The 24,865-nt window shown below is 41.7% G+C and overlaps 2 pseudogenes; both read left to right on the top strand.

The window, feature by feature from the left end:
- Positions 1-10,032, top strand: part of LOC138843816 (cytoskeleton-associated protein 2-like) — a 29,010-nt pseudogene extending 18,978 nt beyond the window's left edge.
- The window catches only part of LOC138843641 (testis-expressed protein 10 pseudogene), a 29,838-nt pseudogene extending 5,935 nt beyond the window's left edge, over positions 1-23,903 (top strand).
- The last annotated feature ends 962 nt before the right edge of the window (positions 23,904-24,865 follow it).

Raw genomic sequence — 24,865 nt, forward strand, 5'->3', positions numbered from 1 at the left:
AAAGAAAACTTCTATGTCATTTTATGGAATCTCTGTATATTGCTAATAATAGTAGGTGTTACATTTTAGGAATTAACCAGTCAAGTATCTACTGTATACAAGTTCTAACAAATGATGGAAGGAGTAAGTTCCTCTCTTCAAGGTTTACAGTATCTGTACCTTTCTACAAGATAAGCAATCACAGGGCTGTAACATATAAGTTATAGAATGATAAATAGCATAGACGTACAAAATAAAAATGTTAACTTTGGGGCCCAGCATAGTGGTATGATGGTTAAAGCTGCTGCCTGTGATGCTGGCATCCCACATGAGTGCCAGTTCATGTTCCTCCTGCTCCACTTCTGATCCTGCCCCCTGCTAATGGCCTGGGAAAAGCAGCAGAAGATGGCCCAAGTGCTTAGATCCCAGGGAGACCCAGAGGAAGCTCCTGGCTGCTGGCTTTGGACTGGTCCAGCCCTGGCTGTTATAGCCAAATGGGGAGTGAACCAGTAGATGGAAGATCTCTTTCCCTCTCTGTCTCTCAATAACTCTGCCTTTCAAATGAATAAATAAATCTCAAAAAATAGTTTTTATAACTCTGGGAATAATTTTGTGTTTTATCAGTGTAAAAAAGAAGATGCAATTTGATGAAACAAATTCTACATATAAAGAGCTGAAGTTTTTTACACCAGTGAGACGTTCCAAATTGCCAATCTGTTCAGTTGCTTACTATTCAGCCTAGAGTCATCTTCAAGGGTCTCTATCACAAATCTTCTGATCATTTCTATCCAACTGGAAGGTTTCTGCATAGTTGAGGCATTTGCCAAGGAGACCATGATATCAGACAGTGTTAATCCAAATTGCCAGATATGTTAAAAGACCATTATCCTTGTGTGTCTTCACTGGAGCAGTTAACAGAGCTGGGAAGTGAAGCTGACGCTTTTGTCTGCCGTCCTAATGTAGCACTCTGCACGATGTTCTCCGAGACCAACACAACAGAAGAGGAATAAAGCTCTGAAGAAGAATGGGGTTTTATTATTCCTGAGTGTTGTGTTTTGTGTGGCTTTGTGTTTCCTTTTGGTCTGGATATGGCTAAGTCCCTAAGTATTCTAAGTATTCCTGACAGTGATCTCCTTTACTAACATTTATCTTGTAACAGGCATTGCCTTTCTATGCAATGAAAACATAATCCTGCCTTGTCAATCTCAACACTTTTCTTTAAAATAAATATTTTAAAACAGCTAGTTTACTGTGTTCCTTGACTATATACAGGTTTGGTCATGTTAGCTTCTTTACTAAATCTAAGTACAGTAAGATGTATCATCAGAAAATAAAATGTTCTTGATAGAGTTTCTAGTTTTGCATTTTAAAAAGTTGTGATAATTTTCTTTGATGACTGAGTAGAACCAACTCCCTTCAAGTATAAAACGAGGTTTGGCTTGCTTTTCCACCAGATTCCTGTTACCCACACTGTTGTGCCCTGCTGTGTCTCTTGGACAGCTTGTGGTTCTTCACTGTCACTTCATCAGTGATAGCCTGTGTCTCTGGTCTCTTGGCCTCTTTCTTTAAATTATAACTGAGGTCACCAAAAAGGATAAATAGCCTAATCCTAAAAGAGGGTTCCTTGTGTAAGAAAGAAAAGAAGCCACATTTTGTAGATATTTGAAACTTTAAAATGAGTTCTTTTTATAACTTGACTACCTAAAACATTAACTTCCATAGCTTCATTTGATAGTTTATGAACTATTAGAATTGAATTAGGAAAAGGAATATATAATATTTAATAAATGTCAATCTTGTTGAGGTATCACTTCTAAAATAGTTAATATTTATACTTGCTTTCTCCTCTATAACAACTTTACTTTTCAGTCATGACTGCAGCAAAATAAAATTTACATACAGTAAAGCATTTTCTCCCCATATATAAATCCACCAATAAAGCTGTTTTGTAAGTCCCAGAACTAATATTTTCATTTCATACATGGTTTTGTAACTCTAAAGTTTCAGATAAGTGAATCGTAAAAGATTAGTTTAAAAACTATGTATGTAATATGAGTGTGGTAAAAATCATATACTTATGTATATTCATTACATTTGTATAATATCTCTGTTCTATTGTGTTCTTATGTTCTAGAGAGTAGGATTTTTATTATTTTTAAATGCATAGCTGATATGTATACAATAAAAATATCTGTATAGTGGTGTTTCAATGACATTTATTTTAACCAATATTTTATGAGATGCATAAATGAATCTGCATTAAATGAACTACAGTAAATGACTTTAATTTATCTTTTTGGGGCCAGTGCTGTGGCATAGTAGCTAAAGCCACTGTCTAATGCTAGGATCCCATATGGGTGCCGGTTCAAGACCAGGCTGCTCCACTTCCAGTCCAGCTCTCTGCTATGGCCTTGGAAAGCAGTGGAAGATGGCCCAAATCCTTGGTCCCCTGCACCCACTTGGGAAACCCAGAAGAAGCTCTTGGCTCCTGGTTTTGGATTGGCCCAGCTCTGGCTATTGCAGCCATTTGGGGAGTGAACCAGCAGATGGAAGACCTCTCTCCCTCCCTCTCTCGCTCTACCTCTCTTTGTCTTTCAAATAAATAAATCTTAAAAAGATCTTTAGGCAAGATGGCGGAATAGTGAGGGCGGGCACCGATAGTCCAGGAAAATTTAGTTTAATAAAAGTGGAGTTACAGTAGCTTCAGAAAAAGGATCAGGAAAAAATTGCAGAGGAAACTCTTCTGGATCTAGTGGCTGTGACTCGGAGGACCTACTGGGAGAACCAGGTTGCCCACCGCGCAGAAGCCGAGCTGCGGGAGCTGCAGGGGCTGCGCGCCAGTGCAGGAAGGGGAGTAGATGTCACACAGACACCAGCGGAGAGAGTTGGGATGCCCAGGGCTCTGAGTCCACACAAAGGTGTGGGAAGGGGAGGTGAGCTCAGTAACCCAAGACACTGGCAGGGAAACGGTGGTCAGAATCTAGAGGGGAGCGGGAAAGTTCACCAGACTGACTACAGGAGAGAAGGAAAAAAGGTGGGGGGTTTCTCTCTCCACCAACCTTGCAAAGGTTGCAAGGTTTGCAAGAGTTTGCAAGGTTTGTAAGACACAAAGAGCAGGCCCCCACTCTGGATTTACATAACAACAGGGGAGAGCTAAGGCACTGAATCACTACAATTCAGTAGCCTAGGCAACCCAGTGGGAGTCCAGAGGAGAAACAGAGCCTGCACAGACTCTTTGGGTAGAAGCCAGAGATTGGAAACTAAATACCATCAATTCTGCACAGCCGTGTGGTGCGGTATTACTTACCTCCTGAATGAATTAAATAAATAAATAAATAAATAAATAAATAAATAAATAAAAGAGATTTACCACACATAACCTAAGGGTGTCACCTTTGCACACACGTAACCCAGAGGAACCAAGCAGAACTCTCAGGCCACACCCATCTCAAGCCTCCAAGGCTCCTCCAACAGCAAGCAGTCCACTTAACACAGCCATAGTATAAAATAAAAAAAAAAATAAACAAATGCACAGTGATGAAAGAAGAAGTAACTATGCCAAGCAAGAAACACAGAAATCGAGGGAACAAGATCAATGATGATACTATGATGCCTCCAAATAAACAAAACACCCCAAGCCAAGATTATGAAGATGATGAGATAGAAGAAATGCAAGATACGGATTTCAAAAAATTTATGATAAGAACATTTAGAAGTTTTCAAAAGCAAATCCTTGAACTACAGAAATCCTTATTGGACAGGATTGAAAATCTCTCTCGTGAAAATGAAATTTTAAGGAAGAATCAAAATGAAACGCAGAAACTAGTAGAACAGGAAAGTGTGATAGTGAAGAGAAATCAAAATGAAATGAAGAGCTCAATAGATCAAATGACAAACACATTAGAGAGCCTTACAAACAGAATGGGTGAAGCAGAAGAGAGAATATCGGACTTAGAAGTCAGAACACAGGAAAACATACAGTCAAACCAAAGAAAAGAGGAAATTAGAAACCTAAAAAATATTGTTGGAAATCTACAAGATACTATTAAAAAATCCAACATTTGAGTTCTAGGAGTTCCTGAAGGTATGGAGAGAGAGAAAGGATTAGAAGGCCTCTTTAGTGAGATACTAGCAGAGAACATTCCAGGTTTGGAGAAGGACAGAGACATCCTAGTACAGGAAGCTCATAGAACCCCCAATAAACATGACCAAAAGAGATCCTCACCATGACACATTGTAATTAAACTTACCACAGTGAAACATAAAGAAAAGATCCTAAAATGTGCAAGAGAGAAACGTCAGATTACTCTCAGAGGATCTCCAATTAGACTCACAGCAGACTTCTCATCAGAAACACTACAGGCTAGGAGGGAATGGCGAGACATAGCCCAGGTGCTAAGAGAGAAAAATTGCCAGCCCAGAATATTATATCCTGCTAAGCTGTCATTTGTGAATGAAGGTGAAATAAAGACCTTTCATAGCAAACAGAAATTGAAAGACTTTGTGGCCACTCGTCCGGCCCTGCAAAAGATACTTAAAGATGTGCTACACTCAGAAACACAGAAACACGGCCATCAATATGAAAGAAGGTAAAGGAAGAAAAACCCCCAGTAAAAGAGCATGGGAAGGCCGGCGCCGCGGCTCACTAGGCTAATCCTCCGCCTAGCGGCACCGGCACACCGGGTTCTAGTCCCGGTTGGGGCGCCGGATTCTGTCCTGGTTGCCCCTTTTCCAGGCCAGCTCTCTGCTGTGGCCAGGGAGTGCAGTGGAGGATGGCCCAGGTGCTTGGGCCCTGCACCCCATGGGAGACCAGGAAAAGCACCTGGCTACTGGCTCCTGCCATCAGATCAGCGCGGTGTGCCGGCCGCTGCACGCCAACCGCGGCAGCCATTGGAGGGTGAACCAACGGCAAAGGAAGACCTTTCTCTTTGTCTCTCTCTCTCACTGTCCACTCTGCCTGTCAAAAAAATAAAAAAAAAGAGCATGGGAAGCTCAAAGCATATACTAGAAAATATCTCCAGGAAAATGGCAGGGCAAAGTCACTATGTATCAATAGTCACATTAAACATTAATGGTCTTAACTCTTCAGTTGAAAGACACTGATTGGCTGATTGGCTCAAGGAACAAAACCCAACTATTTGTTGCCTACAAGAAACACATCTCTCTAACAAAGATGCAAGCAGACTGAAAGTGAAAGGTTGGAAAAAGATATTCCATGCCAACAAAAACCAAAAAAAAGCAGGTGTAGCCATATTAATATCAGACAAAATAAACTTTAATACAAAAACTGTTAAGAGAGACAAAGAGGGACACTATATAATGATTAAGGGTTCAATTCAACAGGAAGATGTAACTATTATAAATGTATATGCACCTAATTACAGGGCACTGGTCTATTTAAAAGATATGTTAAGGGACTTAAAGGGAGACTTAGATTCCAATACAATAGTACTGGGGGACTTCAATACTCCACTCTCAGAAATAGACAGATCATCCAGACAGAAGATCAACAAGGAAACAGCAGATTTAATCGACACTATTGCCCAAATGGATCTAACAGATATCTACATAACTTTCAATCCTACATCTAAAGACTTCACATTCTTCTCAGCAGTGCATGGAACCTTCTCTAGGATTGATCACATACTAGGCCATAAAGCAAGTCTCAGCAAATTTAAAAGAATTAGAATCATACCATGCAGCTTCTCAGACCACAGCAGAATGAAGCTGGAAATTAGCAACTCAGGAAACCCTAGAAAGTATGCAAACACATGCAGACTGAACAACATGCTCCTGAATGAACACTGGGTCATTCAAGAAATCAAAAGAGAAATCAAAAACTTGCTGGAAGTAAGTGAGGATAACAACACAACATATCAAAACTTACGCGATACAGCAAAAGCAGTACTGAGAGGCAAGTTTATAGCAATAGGTGCCTATATCAAGAAATTGGAAAGGTACCAAATAAATGAGCTTTAAATGCAGCTCAAGGACCTAGAAAAACTGCAGCAAACCAAACCCAAATCTAGTAGGAGAAGAGAAATAATTAAAACCAGAGAAGAAATCAACAGGATTGAATCCAAAAAAACATTACAAAAAATCAGCCACGAGAGAAGCTGGTGTTTTGAAAAAATAAACAAAATTGACACCCCATTGGCCCAACTAACTAAAACAAGAAAAGACCCAAATCAATAAAATCAGAGTTGAAAAAGGAAATGTAACAACAGACACCACAGAAATAAAAAGGATCATCAGAAATTACTACAAGGACTTGTATGCCAGCAAACAGGAAAATCTATCAGAAATGGATAGATTCCTGGACACATGCAATCTACCAAAATTGAACCAGGAAGACATAGAAAACCTAAATAGACCCATAACTGAAACAGAAATTGAAACGGTAATAAAGGCCCTCCCAACAAAGAAAAGCCCAGGACCAGATGGATTCACTGCGGAATTCTACCAGACATTTAAAGAAGAACTAATCCCATTTCTTTTCAAACTATTCAGAACAATCGAAAAAGAGGGAATCCTCCCAAATTCTTTCTATGAAGCCAGCATCACCTTAATCCCTAAGCCAGAGAAAGATGCAGCACTGAAAGAAAATTATAGACCAATATCCCTGGTGAACATAGACGCAAAAATCCTCAATAAAATTCTCGCCAATAGAATACAACAACACATCAGAAAAATCATCCACCCAGACCAAGTGGGATTTATCCCTGGTATGCAGGGATGGTTCAACATTCGCAAATCAATCAATGTGATTCACCACATTAACAGACTGCAGAAGAAAACCATATGATTATCTCAATTGATGCAGAGAAAGCATTCGATAAGATTCAACACCCTTTCATGATGAAAACTCTAAGCAAATTGGGTATAGAAGGCACATTCCTCACTATAATCAAAGCAATTTATGAAAAGCCCACAGCCAGCATCCTATTGAATGGGGAAAAGTTGGAAGCATTTCCACTGAGATCTGGCACCAGACAGGGATGCCCACTCTCACCACTGCTATTTAACATAGTTCTGGAAGTTTTAGCCAGAGCCATCAGACAAGAAAAAGAAATTAAAGGAATACAAATTGAGAAGGAAGAAGTCAAACTATCCCTCTTTGCAGACGATATGATTATTTACTTAGAGGATCCAAAGAACTCTACTAAGAGACTATTGGAACTCATAGAGGAGTTTGGCAAAGTGGCAGGATATAAAATCAATGCACAAAAATCAACAGCCTTTGTATACACAAGCAATGCCATGGCTGAGAAAGAACTGCTAAGATCAATCCCATTCACAATAGCTACAAAAACAATCAAATACCTTGGAATAAACTTAACCAAGGACGTTAAAGATCTCTACGATGAAAATTACAAAACCTTAAAGAAAGAAATAGAAGAGGATACTAAAAAATGGAAAAATCTCCCATGCTCATGGATTGGAAGAATCAACATCATCAAAATGTCCATTCTCCCAAAAGCAATTTATAGATTCAATGCAATTCCAATCAGGATACCAAAGACATTCTTCTCAGATCTAGAAAAAATGATGCTGAAATTCATATGGAGGCAAAAGAGACCTCGAATAGCTAAAGCAATCTTCTACAACAAAAACAATGCTGGAGGCATCACAATACCAGATTTCAGGACATACTACAGGGCAGTTGTAATCAAAACAGCATGGTACTGGTACAGAAACAGATGGATAGACCAATGGAACAGAATTGAAACACCAGAAATCAACCTAAACCTCTACAGCCAACTTATATTTGATCAAGGATCTAAAACCAATTCCTGGAGCAAGGACAGTCTATTCAATAAATGGTGCTGGGAAAACTGGATTTCCACGTGCAGAAGCATGAAGCAAGACCCCTACCTTACACCTTACACAAAAATCCACTCAACATGGATTAAAGACCTAAATCTATGACCTGACACCATCAAGTTATTAGAGAACATTAGAGAAACCCTTCAAGATATTGGCATAGGCAAAGAGTTTCTGGAAAAGACCCGGGAGGCACAGGCAGTCAAAGCCAAAATCAACTATTTGGATTGCATCAAATTGAGAAGTTTCTGTACTGCAAAAGAAACAGTCAGGAGAGTGAAGAGACAACCGACAGAATGGGAAAAAATATTTGCAAACTATGCAACAGATAAAGGGTTAATAACCAGAATCTACAAAGAGATCAAGAAACTCCACAAACACAAAACCAACAACCCACTTAAGAGATGGGCCAAGGACCTCAATAGACATTTTTCAAAAGAGGAAATCCAAATGGCCAACAGGCACATGAAAAAATGTTCAAGATCATTAGCAATCAGGGAAATGCAAATCAAAACCACAATGAGGTTTCACCTCACCCTGGTTAGAATGGCTCACATTCAGAAATCTACCAACAACAGATGCTGGAGAGGATGTGGGGAAAAAGGGACACTAACCCACTGTTGGTGGGAATGCAAACTGGTCAAGCCACTATGGAAGTCAGTCTGGAGATTCCTCAGAAACCTGAAGATAACCCTACCGTTCGACCCAGCCATCCCACTCCTTGGAATTTACCCAAAGCAATTTAAATTTGCAAACAAAAAGCGGTCTGCACCCTAATGTTTATAGCAGCACAATTCACAATAGCCAAGACCTGGAACCAACCTAAATGCCCATCAAAGGTAGACTGGATAAAGAAATTATGGGATATGTACTCTTTAGAATACTATACCGCAGTAAGAAACAACGAAATCCAGTCATTTGCAATAAAATGGAGGAATCTAGAACACATCATGCTGAGTGAAATAAGCCAGTCCCAAAGGGACAAATACCATATGTTCTCCCTGATCGGTGACAACTTACTGGACACCAAAAAGGAAACCTGTTGAAGTGAAATGGACACTATGAGAAACGGTGACTTGATCAGCATAGCCCTGACTGTTAATGAACAACTTAATACATTATCCCTCTTAGTAGTTTTTTTGTCTACTCTACTTAATATGACTGGTTTAATTCTGTAATTATCACACAGTTATTCTTAAGTGTTGAAATTTAACTGAAATGTGATCCCTGTTAAACATAAGAGTGGGAATAAGAGAGGGAAGAGATGTACAATTTGGGACATGCTCAGGCTGACTTGCCCCAAATGGTAGAGTTAGAAGCATACCAGGGGACTCCAATTCAATCCCATCAAGGTGGCATGTACCAATGCCATCTCACTAGTCCAAGTGATCAATTTCAGTTCACAATTGATCATAATGAAAGGACTAAGAGTCAAAGGGATCATATAAACAAGTGTAGTACCTGCTAATACTAACCAATAGAATAAATAAAGGGGAGAGTGATCCAACATGGAAAGCGAGATACTCAGCAGACTCATAGAATCGCAGATGTCCTAAACAGCACTCTGGCCTCAGAATCAGCCCTAAAGGCATTCGGATCTGGCTGAAAAGCCCATGAGAGTATTTCAGGCATGGAAAGCCAAGACACTCTGGCAAAAAAAAAAAAAGACCTAAATGAAAGATCTCTGTGAGGAGATCCCAGTGGAAAGAACAGGTCTTCAAAGAAGGAAGTACCTTTCTCTGAAGGGAGGAGAGAACCTCCACTTTGACTATGACCTTGTCTAAACAAGATAAGAGTCGGTGAACTCAAAAGGCTGCCATAGCCTTGGAAACTCATGACTGGAGCATAGGGAGATTACTGAGGCCATAAACAGGAGTGTCAATTTGTAAAGTCAACAACAGGAGTCACTGTGCACTTACTCCTCATGTAGGATCTCTGTCCTTAATGTGCTGTACATTGAGATTTAATGCTATAACGAGTACTCAAACAGTATATTTCACTTTGTGTTTCTATGGGGGTGCAAACTGTTGAAATCTTTACTTAATGTATACTAAACTGATCTTCTGTAAAAAAAAAAGAAATTATCAATTCCCAACTTGACTCTAGGTCTGATCTGATTTCATCATCATTTAAAAAATCATCTATTATTTTTCACTTTATGCTTCTGTGTGGGAGCAAACTGTTGAAATCTTTACTTAATGTATGCTAAACTGATCTTCTGTATATAAAGAGCATCAAAAATGAATCGATGTGAATGGAAGGGGAGAGGGAGTGGGAAAGGGGAGGATTGCGGGTGGGAGGGACATTATGGGGGGGAAGCCATTGTAATCCATAAGCTGTACTTTGGAAATTTATATTCATTAAATAAAAGTTAAAAAAGATATTTAGGGTTGTTTTGAGGATTAAATGAGTTAATATGTATCTAGCCCTATGCTAAACATTTTGCATACATTAACTCACTTAAAAATAATACAGCAGCAATTCAACTTCAATCCCTGTCCCCTAAAATAGGAGCTGAACAAATTTCTTCATTTTTTCCTTTCACCTTGGCAGATGGATCCAGGAGGTTGAAAGAAAATGAAGGACTTCAGGAACAAAAAGAAAATCCCTATGCCACTAGAAACCCCATTTTTATCAATTGGAAGGAACACGCCAATGACCAGTAACACATCCAGGTTTATGAAAACAGGGGTTCACAGCCAAATGTCAGTTCACAGTTCAGGCTATTGTATCCTGTTTGAGGATTAGGTGTTATGGATGAAGGCCTATCATCTACTGAAGATGACTAATTGAATGCTGGGTTGAAGCTGTGCCTCTACAGCCAGATGCTTCTGTTTGAAATGGTATAGAATGAGTGTCTCTACAAGTTATGCAGCAAGTCCTTAATATTATTTCCCTTTTGTGGAAACTGTCTAAAGAAAATGATGAAATCCATAAATTGGAATCATGGATTTAAAGAATTGCCTTATTTATTTCAAACACCATTTTATGAGTCATTTTCTGTATGCATTAAAATAACCAAGAACAGAAGGAAAGAAAAACATCAAGCATTGCATAATTTTCTCCAATAACATAGATCAACTCTTACTGAATTTTTTTGTTTTTTGACAGAGTTAGACAGTGAGAGAGAGAGAGAGAGAGAGAGAGAGAGAGAGAGAGAAAGGTCTTCCATTGGTTCAACGCCCAAATGGCTGCTACGGCCTGCATGCTGCGCCAATCCGAAGCCAGGAGCCAGGTGCTTCCTCCTGGTCTCCCATGTGGGTGCAGGGCTCAAGCACCTGGGCCATCCTACAATGCCTTCCCAGGCCACAGCAGAGTTGGACTGGAAGAGGAGCAACCAGGACAGAATCCGGCACCCTGACCAGGACTAGAACCCAGGGTGCTGGCACTGCAGGCAGAGGATTAGCCTAGTGAGCCACAGCACCGGCCTCTCTTACTGAATTTAGCACTGTCTGATATCATGGTCTCCTTGGCAAATGCCTCAACTTTGCAGAAAGCTTCCAGTTGGATAGAAATGATCAGAAGATTTGTGACAGACCCTTGAAGATGACTCTAGGCAGAATAGTAAGCAACTGAACAGATTGCTTGGAGTGTCATGGAGGTTAGTGTAGATACAACACAGCAGAGAGGCTACTGAGACTCTGATTAAGGCAGTGTATACCTTTTATCAGCAGAGGGGCCTTATCCTTCCAGTTCAAACTTCATTGCTGAAGTTTTTCAGTAAAATCTATCAAAAGGAAGAGATACGGTCTTACAAGATTCAGATACCGTAGTAAAGTGTTTTCATGTTGGCTGGCTGGTTTACCATTGCAGCTTGCTCATCTTGGCTCCTGAAACCCTGAGCTTTCTGCATAGCTTAGAGATATCATTCATACTACTGCAGCAGGAGCAAATAAAGAATTACTAAAAAGTTTACAAGCTACTGCTCTCCGAATCTATGATCCACAGGAAGGCACTGTGGTGGTTCTCCCTGCAGAGCCTCAGCAACATTTGGTTCAGCTTGTACATTTTCCACCCAGTCTGCCTGCTGATCTGCTTTCTCAGTTAAGTCGTTGCTGTATTATGGGAAGACTCAGTTCAAGCTTGGTTGCTATGCTTATCGGGATACTGCACATGAGATCATCATTTTCTGGATGGAAGTTAATGACTGGTTGATCAATGGTGTGAACAATGTCAGCTTCTTCTTTTCCACACTTGCAGGATTTTTGAAAGAGGAGTTGAGTTGGCTTCAGGGCCTGGAGGAGTTCCTCATGTCACCCAGACCCAGCTTTCCCCTGTGCTGCTCTACCTTATGGATTTGGGTCAACTTTTATACCACTGGCATGTGACAGAGGCAGTTTGTCACAGCTTATTGGTTATCCCTGTCCCAGGTCAGAGCTTTGACATCCTGCAAAGTGCCAGTAAGCTAGGCACTAGGTTGGTTTGACTGTAATTCCTGACAGCGTGGCCGACTGTGTTTCTGGTGTTATCTGTAGGCTCCTGGAGCATACTTGTGTAGTTGGTGAGACTCTACTGCCATTTCTGGCTTCTTGTTGCTACAGTCTTCTCTAGAGAAAGGGGAAGCAGAGCATCTAAGGAAGAGGGACAAGCTCTGGGGGCCCGCGTCTCTGCCTTGGCTCTTCTCCTCGAGTCCACAGGTTGATGCAGAGCCTGTGGGTGAACAGGGTTGGGCCTGAGGAGCTGCCTGTGGTGGGCCAGCTGCTTCGCCTGCCGCTTCAGCATGCTCCCCTCAGACCCACGTGTTGACCAATGCTATCTTGGTGCAGCAGATCATCAAGAATATCCCAGCCTTGAAGAGTAGCAGTGTGCAGGAGCCATGTACGTCAGCGACTTACGTTATTGCTTCCATGTGTACATCACAGGGCAATACCCACAGGCCCAGCGCCTTGAGTGCAGGGTATTGAAGAGGAGCTGTGGTACCTCCTGTGGGAAATTGGGTACTCACATCTAACTTATTTTGTGGAGAGGCTGATGTAATAGATGTTTGTCATTAAAGCTGAACTTTTAAAGAAAAAAAAATAAAAAAGAGGAATTTAGACCCAGAGAGGGCACCCACAGAAGGAAGATGTGAAGAGACCCAGTGAGAAGACAGCCATCTAAAGGGAAGCAGAGAGGCCTGGAAGAGACCTTTCCTTCCAAGTCCTTAGAGGGATCCAAGACTACCAACACCTTGATCCTGAACTTCAAGCCTCTGGACCCACCACACAATGCATTTCTGTTCCTCCCACCCAGTCTGTGGGAAGCTGCTTCAGCAGCTGGAGCAGACTAGTACACAGTGGAACAAGGGAAGGAGTCTCTCTCGTGACCATCAGCACTAAGTGGGAAAGAGAACAGTCAGGCCCTCTTATCACCTTCTCCGCTGATGCTGTCACTAATAGAGAATGGCTAGGTCTGTGCAGGCAGCTCACTCCTGAGGAGCGTTAGTCCATAGCAGTGTCCGCTGTAGCAGTGTTCTGCATACAGGCAAGTGCAGTACTTTTTGCTGTTTGTTTTGCATTGAAAACAGTCTCAAAGTTGAATACAAAGAGCACTCTGCAGGTGTTGCAAATGTTAGCCATTTGCAACAGTATACTCCAGGGTCCTTAGGGCTATCACTCAACTACAGAGTAATTGATATATCAGAGTATACCAGACAGGTTCTGGATCAGCCTTTGAAGTAAATACTACATTTTCACACAGCTTGGTTACTTGCTGTGCCAGCTTCCTATAGCAGCTGTAATACCTTATCACAAGTCAAGTGCTTACAGTTGTGGAGGGCGAATCTGTAAGAGCTCTCATGGGGTTAAAATGACAGCATCAAAAGAGCTACTTTCTCCTGGGAGCTCTAGGGGGCAATGTGGGTCCCTTTTCCAGCTTCTTGAGGCCACCTGCATTCCCTGGTTCCTGGCCCCTTCCTCCATCTTCAAATCCCTCTGTGACTCTGGCCTCCTCTCTTGCCTCCCTCTTCCACTTGAAAGGACACTCGGGATTACATTGGGCCCTCTTGGCTCTTGGCTAACCCAAGATCAACCCCCTATGTTTTTTTTATTTTATTTACTTATAGGAGGTAGGTCTTGCATCTGCTGGTTCTCTCCTCAAATGCCCAGAACTGTTGGAATCCAGGTTTCCCATGGTGGCAAAGACCCAAGTACTTGGGCCATCATCTGCTGCCTCCCGGCGTCTACACTAGCAGTGAGCTGGAATTGGAAATGTGGGAGGCAGGAGTCCTACATGGCCACTTAGCAGATGCACAAAGTGCTGGCCCCAGCTCCCTATTTAAAAGTCAGACAATTACCAACCTTACTTCCATCTGCAATCTAATTCCCTTTTGCCATACAGAAGAACCAATGCACAGGTTGCAGGCAGTTGAAGGGAGAAGTTTGGGAAGGTGGTGGGATAGAGGGGAGAGTATTATTTGGCTTTCCACACTTGCCCAGGGTCACAGAACTGGTTAAGTGCTAGCACTGAGTACTGTATCCATTAAACTTAGCTATATGGGCTGCTCACTCGAACTCGATACAGGGTGCATTGTACAGGTAGACGTTTTCCTTCGATATGATTAGCATTGTTTCAGAGCAATGACAATGCATCTGATTCGATGTAGAAATGATTTCTAGATTTTCCTGATAATGTTGTGACTTAACAAATATAAACTTGAAGTTTTATACCTCACAATATTGTAGGTTTTGGGTTGTGATTTTTGCTTTATTGGTCATTCTCTTTATGAGATTAAAAAAAAAACCAGCATGAGCTTTTGGAAAAATAAAGCGTGTTTTTTTTTAAATAATAAAAAAAATGCATGCTCTTTCTAAGGTCTTAATAATGAACATAGCTGCCATTTATTAAAGACCTGTGTACCAGGCAAGGCTCTGGGAATCTTACATCTCATTTTACATTTTGCACACACTCTCATATGTATTGGGCAGTCTGAAGTCAGTGTGTTTCACAACTCATTCCAGTTGCAGGCTCCTCTAGCTCAGCCTGTCGAAAATGGAATGGATTTTTCCTTTCTCCCATATTCTGCCCCACCTCTGCCATGCTCCTACCACCAGAAAAATCAAAGAAAAAGCTAGACACACCACCATTGATTATGCTTTTTTCTCTCTAGGAATATCATCACCATTCATCCAGTTTATGCCAGAAATCTGGGAGTCCATGGTGCCTCCTCCTCCCTTCCTGTCCTCCAGAAATCTGTAGCAAAAATGTGTCAATTGTTGCCACTTCTTCCTTCCCAGTTTCTTCTTCCCCACTGGCACCACCTACTTCATTGCACCATCATTTTCCTGCTTTGTCTACTCATGGAGCCTCTGATCTGGCCCCTCCGTGCCTCCACCCTCTGCTCTGCTCACTCTGCCGTCTGTGTGGGTGATTTTTCTAATACATTTGTGTGAGGACTGTATTGCCCTCCTGGTTAAAACCCTGCAGGGCCGGCGCCGCAACTCACGAGGCTAATCCTCAGCATGGCGGTGCTGGCACACAGGGTTCTAGTCCCGGTTGGGGTGCCGGATTCTGTCCCAGTTGCCCCTCTTCCAGGCCAGCTCTCTGCCGTGGCCAGGGAGTGCAGTGGAGGATGGTCGCGGCGGCCATTGGAGGGTGAACCAACGGCAAAGGAAGACCTTTCTCTCTGTCTCTCTCTCTCTCACTGTCCACTCTGCCTGTAAAAAAAAAAAAAAAAAACACTGCAGGGACAGCCTATTAATTACCCTGAGGACAAAATCCAGCCATCTAACTGTGCCTTGTAATGGACTTCAGATAAGGCCCTGTCACTGTAGCCCCTTACAGTCTTCTTGAATTCTTTGAACGTAATCCCTTTTGCTCTGCAATGTGCCATTCCCTCCGCCTTGATCGCGCTTTCCCTCCTCTTTGGCCAACTTCCACTTATCCTTCAGGCTCTAGTTTAAGTATACGTTTGCCCACTGCTTTGGATATTTCTGCTATAAACCGGCATGCTCTTCTTGGAAGACTTGCCCTCCACATTTGTTGAGGTTTATGGCCACCTCTGCATGGGACATCCCTGATGCCAGAGACCAAGAGAGATTTGTTCAGGATTCCAACTTCTGACTCAGAGTTGGGGCTCGGTGTCTGCCTGTTGAGTGAATAATGTAGGGAGGGAAACTTTTTTCTGTGTCTTCTTAGATTCAGTGCTTGAGGCCCTGAAAATTAAACTGACAAAAAGAGATAGATGGGAGAAAAAGTCTACTACATCTCCAAATTGTGAAATGTTAAACCAAGATACTTACATTTTAACTAACTCTGTGATAAATTAGGGAACAGTAGCTAGATCAAGGACAGAGGCTTCTAAAGTGAAGAGCAAGAGGGTAAATATGTGGAAGAAACAACAGAGGATAAAGAAACAACAGAGGATAAAGATTATTTAGATAACAGAAGATAAAGGTTTATAATGTAAACTTAAATTGATGCCTTCCCTGTTGGTAACAAATGTATTCCTGGTACTGGAGGGAAAAACACATTTACAAAGGTTATTGCCATTACCTAGGGGGATGTTTGTATTTAAATGAAAGTGAAAAGGATAAAGAACAAATTGCTTTCAGCTCCAAGCAATTCTTGTGCCAAAGTGGAATGCTTGTGGCAAACTGATCCCTTTCAAAGGAATAAGCTGTGCCATATTGTGATGATTAGAGCTACTTTAGCTTGTAGGGGTGAAGAGAAATTTCCCCTGTCTTCTAGAGCTTTGCCCAAATGAAGTGACAATAGATTAAAGAGGAAAGAAGTTATACACATTTATTAATGTGCCTGGGGCAGGGTTGGGATCACAGGTGTGTGATTACCCACAAACCCAACATGGTCCTGACACATCTTTACCCCTTTTTCTGTAGGTGAGGGAGAAAAGGGGAGTATAAGGGAAATTGTGAATGATTTTTAGAGGAACTCTGTGGGCTTGGAGGGCATAATTAGCATGGGACAAAATCTGTTTTGCCTGCAGCAGAGACAATGCGTTAGCGATGCATCTGGGACTGAAACACAGACAATGGCTTGCCAAAAAAAAAAAATTATCCAGGTGTATTGGCAGAATTCAGTCTTTTCTTGGGATGTGAGCCTACTTAAGGGAAGTATAGGGGAAGAGACAGAGGTCATTTGTATATTCTTTAGCTTGTCCAAACTTTAGGCAGATAAAGGCACTTTGCAGGTGGCATCTCCTTGCTCTTGAAGGGGGAAGACAAGGTTAGAGGGACATTGACTCTGAGCCTGCTTTTAAGACTTTTTAATTTTCTTTTGATCAAACTTCTCAGCATGCCAAAAAACACCACATTTGGGGGATATCATTTTTAGCCTCAACAGGATGAATTATGCCTTTTGAAAGTGAATGTACTTCTCAGATGTTTCTGTTTTTGAAGGTAGATTTGAAGAGCCCTTGGGGACTGCATGGGTGGAGCCCAGCTGTGCAGGAACCCAGCATGGGTGACTACACAGTCCAGAGGGTGATTGGTGAGGGCTCCTTTGGCTCGTGCAGCAGGAAAGCAGTAATCAGCTGTTTGCAATGAAGGAAATAAGGCTCCCCAAGGTCACTGCTAAAGAAAATAAGTCATAGTGAGCATGCACTTGCAGTCTGTATAAGACAATAAGTTCTTGATGCTTAATGAGGAATTTCTCCTCCATGCAAACGATGTAATCTGTTTATTCATTGGCTTTATAAGAGCTTGATATAGTTTATGTGGCTCTTAGGACACTGCAATTAGGAAAGGGAAAAAAATTAGCCCATGTTCAGATAGTGATTATTGTTTATTTTATCCCAGTGTGTAATCAGCAGTTAATTTCCAATCGTGTATACCTAACAGTGTAGCAGATCTTTGCCAAATGCAGTTCAGGTGCAGTATTAATGAGAACGGGACATAAAAATATGAAGAGCAAAGATGTAGGCTACTCACTCTTAGAATCAGGGAACTGACCATCTCGATCCAGATCCATGTACAGGTTTCATTTCCCTCTAGACTTCATTACCATGTACTATACAATACATGCTATGGAGCCTGTTTAACAATATTTTGGTTTTTTGAAGGATTTCTTTATTTGTCGAAAAGGCAGACTAACAGAGAGAAAGAGAGAAGCAGACATAATGAGAGATCTTCCATTTGCTGGTTCATTCCCCAAATGCTTGCAACAGCCAGAGTTGAGCTAAGCCGAAGCCAGGAGCCAGTAACACCATCTGGGTCTACAGCATGGGTGGGAAGGACCTAAGCACTTGGGCCATCTTCCACTGGCTTCCCAGGTGCATTAGAAGGAAGCTAGATCAGAAATAGAGCAGGAACTTGAACCCAGGCACTTTGATATGGGATGCAGGCATCCCAGATGGCATCTTAACTGGTGTGCCAAATGCCCACCCCGCACCACTGAATTCTTGACTGTGTTCAGTGACACTTAATCGTCTGGAGGACTTGTTAAAATACAGATTGCTGTGCCTCCCCGTGAAGTTCTGATTGAGTAGGTCTGGGGGCGCCTATGAACCTGCATTTTTGACAAGTCCCCAGTTGATGCTGTTGCTGCTGCTGCAGGAACCCTGTGCTAGTACATAATCAGTGGCAATTTCTGGATTGGAAGGCCATGTATTCTAGATTTAATCCTCAGTAAGTTATAGACAAACGGCTTTGGATACTTATTTTGCGTATCATCTTTGTCCATCTTTGATGCAGTAATGTATTATTACTTTTTTTATCTTGGCCACGGACCAGTAAAATGTTACAAGTGGTCAAAACATGAAATCATTGATTTCTCTTTTAGGATGCCCTGTTCTTGATGGAATACTGGCCCTCCAAGTCGGTGACACTTAGGTGGATATTAAAACTAGTTTACAGGAGAAGAAAAAACTATTTCCACTCTGTACATGTAAGAAAAGGAAAAAGAACATAATAGTATAATAAAATGGTCAGCTCCAGTATGCAAAATATAGCCATAGTTGTTTTTTGAGCAAGTTTGAAAAACTTAAATTGGGTTTGAGTGCAATGTTACAGTACTGCATCTAACATTGAAATATATTCAACCTATATAAATATTATTATAATGCTTTCTAAAATATAAGATTAAAACACTAATATTCATATGATTACATATTAGTATACTTAAACTAATGTTAAATAATATAATTAAATGTTTTAAATTATTGTGCTTTTAAAGATTTATTGTTTTATTTATTTGAAAGATAGAGAAGAGAGAGAGAGAGAGAGAGAGAGAGAAGAATCTTCCATCTGCTGGTTCACTCCACAAATGGCTGCAACAGCTGGGACTGGGCTAGAGCCAGGCCAAAGCCAGGAGCCCAGAGCTTCTTCCAAGTCTCCTGCATGGGTGCAGGGGCCCAAATACTCGGGCCATCTTCTGATGCTTTCCCAGGTGCATTATCTGGGAGCTGGATGTGATGCTATTTTAAGTACAGTATTAGGGGTGGGTATTATGGCACAGCAGGTTAAGCTGCCACTTGGGATGCTGACATCCCATAACGGATTGCCAGATCAAGTCCCAGCTGCTCTGCTTTCAGTCCAGCTCTCTACTAGTGTGCCTGAGAAGCTGTGGATGAAGGCTCAAGTAGTTGAGTTCCTACTGCCCATGGCTTCAGCCTAGCCCAGCCAGAGTTGTGTCCATTCTGGAAGTGAACCAATGGATGGAAGATACTTCTCTGCTATGCCACTTTTCAATAAATAAGTCTTTAAAAATAAAATGCAATATAAATTTATGGTTTAAAATCTTTTTCTAGTCTTTCTGAAACACAGAAGTTTAGGAAGGAGGCTGTTCTGTTAGCCAAAATGAAACACCCCAATATTGTTGCCTTCAAAGAATCATTTGAAGGTGAGTATGAACTCCCATACATCTGTGCATTTCTGAATTTCTTTATGGCACTGCAACTTTCCTAAAGACACTTATATCTATTTTAGCTGGAGGACATCTATATATTGTGATGGAATATTGTGATGGAGGGTATCTAATGCAAAAGATTAAACAGCAAAAGGGAAAGTTATTTCCTGAAGATACGGTAAGAGACTGACTTACTGATTTTTCTAAGAGCTATTTATTTGAAAGGCAGAGTTACAGAGAGAATCTTTCATCTGCTGGTTCACATCCCAGATGGCTGCAAAATCCAGGGCTGACCCAGGCTGCAGCCAGGACCCAGGGCCCAGGACCCAGGAGTCAGGAGCATCACCCCAGTCTCCCACATGGGTGCAGAGGCCCCAGCATATAGTCCATCTTCCATTGCTTTCCCAGGAGCATTAACAGGGAACTGAATCAGAAGTGGAGCAGCTGGGATTTGAACAGGTATGCATTTGGGATGCTGGAACTGCAGGCAGTGGCTCAACCATCTTTCCTAGAGACACCCCAACAACTGATTTCTATGCTAATGTTACTGAATGGTATCCTAAGGATGCGGCTGCCCAAAATATTTTAGAAAGTAAAATCAATATGATGGTTATAAAATATAAAAGAATAAAATTTTCAAGTTTACAAGATTTTGAAAATTGTGTTACTCATTGTACTTTATTGTAGATATTTCAGTCTTAATTTTATTGTACTGAAATTTTAATTTTCATTTATTATTTGAGAGGCAGAGAAATTTTTATTATTTCAGAGGCAGAGACTGACACAACGTTTCATCTTCTGGTTCACATCTCAAATGCTCACAATGGCCAGGACTGAGCTGGACCAAAACTGGGGGCCAGGTGCACAGTCCAGGTCTTCCACATGGGTAGCAGAAACCCAATTACTTGAGCCATCACCACGATCTCCCAAGGTGTGCATTGACAGGAAGCTCCAGTCAGCAGCTGATGGCTCAAGTACTTGGGTCTCTGCTTCACACATGGGAGACCTGGATGAAGTTCCAGGCTCCTCGCTTCAGCCTGGCTCAGCCCCAGTTGCGGGTATTTGGGAGTGAACCAGGAGATGAAAGATCTCTCTCCTCTTTCCGACTATCTCTATCTCTCTGCCTTTCAAATGAAAGTAAATCAGTGAATAATACAACCACTAATGCTTTAAAAAAATAAACCAAATTGCCATTTGAATCATACATGAAATAGGCATGGGGATCACAGCTTTTCTGAATTTCTTCAGACAACACTGAATTTTAATTGAACTAAGATGAGTGCAGGAGTTTTGTGCTCACGTTGTGTAAAACCCTGGGCAGCTGCATCCTAGAAATGGTTCTTTGGAATTTGGGGTTAGCGTTTACCCGTTTCTACGTGTTTGTGGATTTTGCATCTTTTTCCTTACAGATACCTAATTCGTTCACACAAATGGGCTTTGGAGTAAATCCATTCACAAGAAACGGGTGCTACACAGAGATATCAAATCCAAGGTGAGTGGACTATATTTTTGGAGCTTAAAGAAAACCCAAAGCTGTATCATTCAGTCTTTTGTTTTCTGTTACCTTATTTCCTTTTGGGACATTTCTGTTTAGTTGAAAAATATTTTTCAGCCTAATATTTATTTATTTACTTTTATTTAGTTAAAAAAATCTTCCCAGCTTTATTAAGATAAAAATGTATAAAGATACCATGCATTAAGATATAAAATTGTATATAGTTATGAGGTATTTCTTTTTTTAATGTATGTATACCTTGTGAAATGATGAAATCAAACTAATTAACATACCCATCACCTTGCATACTTATCCTTTTTTGTGGTGAGAACCTTTTGGATGTATTCGCTTAGCAGTGTTCAAGCATATTGTATGTTATTATGAACTGTCATTAGCAAGCCATACACCTGATCTGAACTATTCGTTCCTTCAAACTGAAGCTTTGTACCCTTTGACTTAATATTAACCAAATTAGTGAAATGAGAAGAAGCCACTAGAGTCACTTTGGAAGTGTATGCTAATATGTTCTCAGCCTTTTCGGGCCCCATTCCTAAAACATATGTTCTCAGATGGAAAGTAGTTGAGGGGCCAGCACTGTGGCATAGTGGGTAAAGCTGCCTCCTGCAGTACCAGCATCCCATATGGGCGCCAGTTCAAGTCTTGGCTGCTCCACTTCCAATCCAGCTCTCTGCTATGGCCTGGGAAAGCAGTATTAGATGGCTGAAGTTGTTGGGCCCCTGTTCCCACGTGAGAAACCTGGAAGAAGCTCCTGGCTCCTGGCTCCTGGCTTCAGATCAGCGCAGCTCCAGCCATTGTGGCCAATTGGGGGGTGAACCAGCAGATGGAAGACCTTTCTCTCTCTTTCTCTCTCTCTCTCTGTCTCTCTCTCTCAGTCTACCTCTCTGTGTAATTCTGACTTTCAAATAAATGAATAAATCTTTTAGAAAAGAAAAGGAAGTAGCTGACACCCAGTCCTGCCATGTGGGGTCACCCTGACACAGGTTCCTGTTCAGTCAGGTCTGCTGACTCACCCAAAGCTTGTTCAGTTTCAAAGCCGTCACCTGGAGCTCCCAGGTAGGGGGCTGTGTAGCTGGCAGGAGGGCATATTGCATTCCACGCCAGCGTTTCTACCCTTGGTCTCTGATGTCAGCCTCTGGAGACCTTGGCCTTGTGTCTGCATGAAGGAAGATGTAACCTGAGTTCTTCTTGTTTCATACAGAATGTCTTTCTCACCCAAAATGGAAAAGTAAAATTGGGAGATTTTGGATCTGCCCATCTTCTCTCTGAGTACGTACTGCTGTTGTCATGCTGTGACAGTAATCAAAACATGCTGCATTTTCAGGAATTCTCTGTGGTCACTCTTTGCCGTTTTTGGTTTTAGTCCCATGGCGTTTGCTTGTACATATGTGGGAACAAGTTATTACGTGCCTCCAGAAATTTGGGAGAACTTGCCTTACAACAATAAAAGGTAAGCAGTGGACTTATTTTGTGCAAGGGTGACCATTTGGTGACCTGTGCAGGACACTAGAGTTAGCGCCACTGTAAAGCAGATACACAGAGCATCTTGGTTTTTAAAAGATGTGTCTGAAAGCACTGTGGAATCCATATTCTCTGGCTTCTAGACGAATGTTATAGTTTTCTGTTTTAATCAGAGCTGAGAAGAGCTCATTATAAATGCCAGAAGAAAGGTTAGTTATTTCTAAAAATAGTATGAATTATATTACTGGTTCCCATACTTTGCTTCTCCAACTTTATTTATTTATTATTCTTTTAAAAAGATTTATTTATTAATTTGAAAGGCAGAGTCAGAGAGAGAGAGATCTTCTATCTACTGGTTCACTCCCCAAGTGTCTACAATGGCTAGGGCTGGGCCAGGCTGAAGCCAGGAGCCTGGAGCTTCTGAGTCTTCCATGTGGGTGCAGGGCTCCATGTGCCTAGGCCATCTTCCACTGCTTTCCCAGATGCACTCCCAGAAAGCTGGATTGGAAGTGGAGCAGCCAGGACTCAGACTGGTGACCATATGGGATGCTGGCACCGCAGGCAGAGGCTTAACTTTCTATGCCATAGTGCCAGTCTGCTGCCCCCACTTTAAAAATTTTTTTAATGTATTTATTTTTATTGTTTGAGAGGCAGAGAGATAGTGAAATATAGATCTTCCCTCTGCTGGTTCACTCTCTGAATGGCTGAAACAGCCTGGTCTGAGCCAGGCTAAAATCAGGAGCCAGGGGACCAGAACATTGGTGTAGCCGGTAAAAGCCACTGCCTGCTGTGCCAGAATCCCATATGGGGCTGCTCCTCTTCCGATCCAGCTCTCTGCTATGATCTAGGAAAGCTGTAGAAGATGGCCCAGGTCCTTGGCCCCTGCACCCAGGTGAGAGACCCAGAGGAAGCTCCTGGCTCCTGGCTTCAGACTGGCCCAGCTCTGGCTGTTGTGGCTGTTGGGGGAGTGAACCAGTGATGAAAGCCCTCTCTCTCTCTGCCTCTGCCTCTCTGTAACTCAGCCTTTCAAATAAATAAGTAAATAAATCTTAAAACCAACCAACCAACCAACCAGACACAAAAACAGGAGCCAGGAGCTCCATCCTGGTCTCTCATATGTATGGCAGGGGTGCAAATACTGGGGCTGTGTACCTGCATCATCTGGAAGTGGGATCAGATGTGGAACAACCAGTACTCAAACTGGCCCTCCAGTGTGGGATGCTGGTTTTGCAAGCAGCAGCTTAACGCTGCACCACAATGCCAGTCCTACTCCCACTTTAAAAAATCCCAAAGTCCTGGTTGCATCCATGTCAATTAAATTAGAATATCAGAGGATGGAAATCAAGCATCAGCAATTTTTTCAAGATGACCAATTTGTCAAGAGATTCCAATATGCAGCAACATTTGGGGACCCCTACATCATGTCATTGAGTTAACATTTACAGGACTAGGTAATAATCACCTGGTTGGTAAGTTAGTTGATTGCTGAAAGTTCATCTGAGGGCCTTATGATTTAAGACTGTGGTGGGTGTTGTGGCACAGTGGGTGAGGCTACTGCTTGCATACAATATCAGAGTGCCTGGTTCAAGTCTTGGCTACTCTGCTTCCAATTCAGCTAATGCAATGTGGGAAAGCAGTAGATGATGGCCCCAGTACTTGAGTCCCTGCTGCCCATCTGTGAGACCCATGTGGAGTTCCTGGCTCCAGGCTCCGAGCTTCAGCCTAGCCCACAGTTGTGGGCATTTGGGGCGTGAACCAGTGCATGGAAGATCTCTCTCTCTCTCTCTTATTCTGCCTTTCAAATAAATAAATATTTAAAAAGTAGAACCGTATTTTTTCTGATTACAAGTTCTATGTGCCTGTTGTGGGTATGAGTAGGCAGAAAGGATTGGACATAGAAGGAAATGGAAACCACCCGCTTTCCACAACTACTACTAAGAATCTTTTGGTGGGGTTTTCCCCTTTCTCTCCATAGTACTAATTGGTATATTCTCTACACAACTTGATATCCTGATTTTTTTTCACTTTACCTTACATTAATTTCCCCACACATTCAAAATTCCTAAATATTTATCAAGGCTTCAAATATTTTACTTTATGGCTCTTCCTAAAGTTGACTTAACTTCTCCTCTGTCCTTGCGCTTGTGTTTCCAGTTTTTTGAATTGTAAACATGCTGCGATTAACTTATTGTTTGTGCATAAAAATGTCATTGTCTTATATTGTATTTTTGGCATGGACTCCTAGAGACAGAAGCACCTGAAAGCTCTTATTACTTTCTAACAAGTGGCTTTCTGAAAAGGGTACAC

The sequence above is a fragment of the Oryctolagus cuniculus genome, chromosome 9 (genome assembly GCF_964237555.1).
Source record: "Oryctolagus cuniculus chromosome 9, mOryCun1.1, whole genome shotgun sequence".
Classification (NCBI taxonomy): Eukaryota; Metazoa; Chordata; class Mammalia; order Lagomorpha; family Leporidae; genus Oryctolagus; species Oryctolagus cuniculus.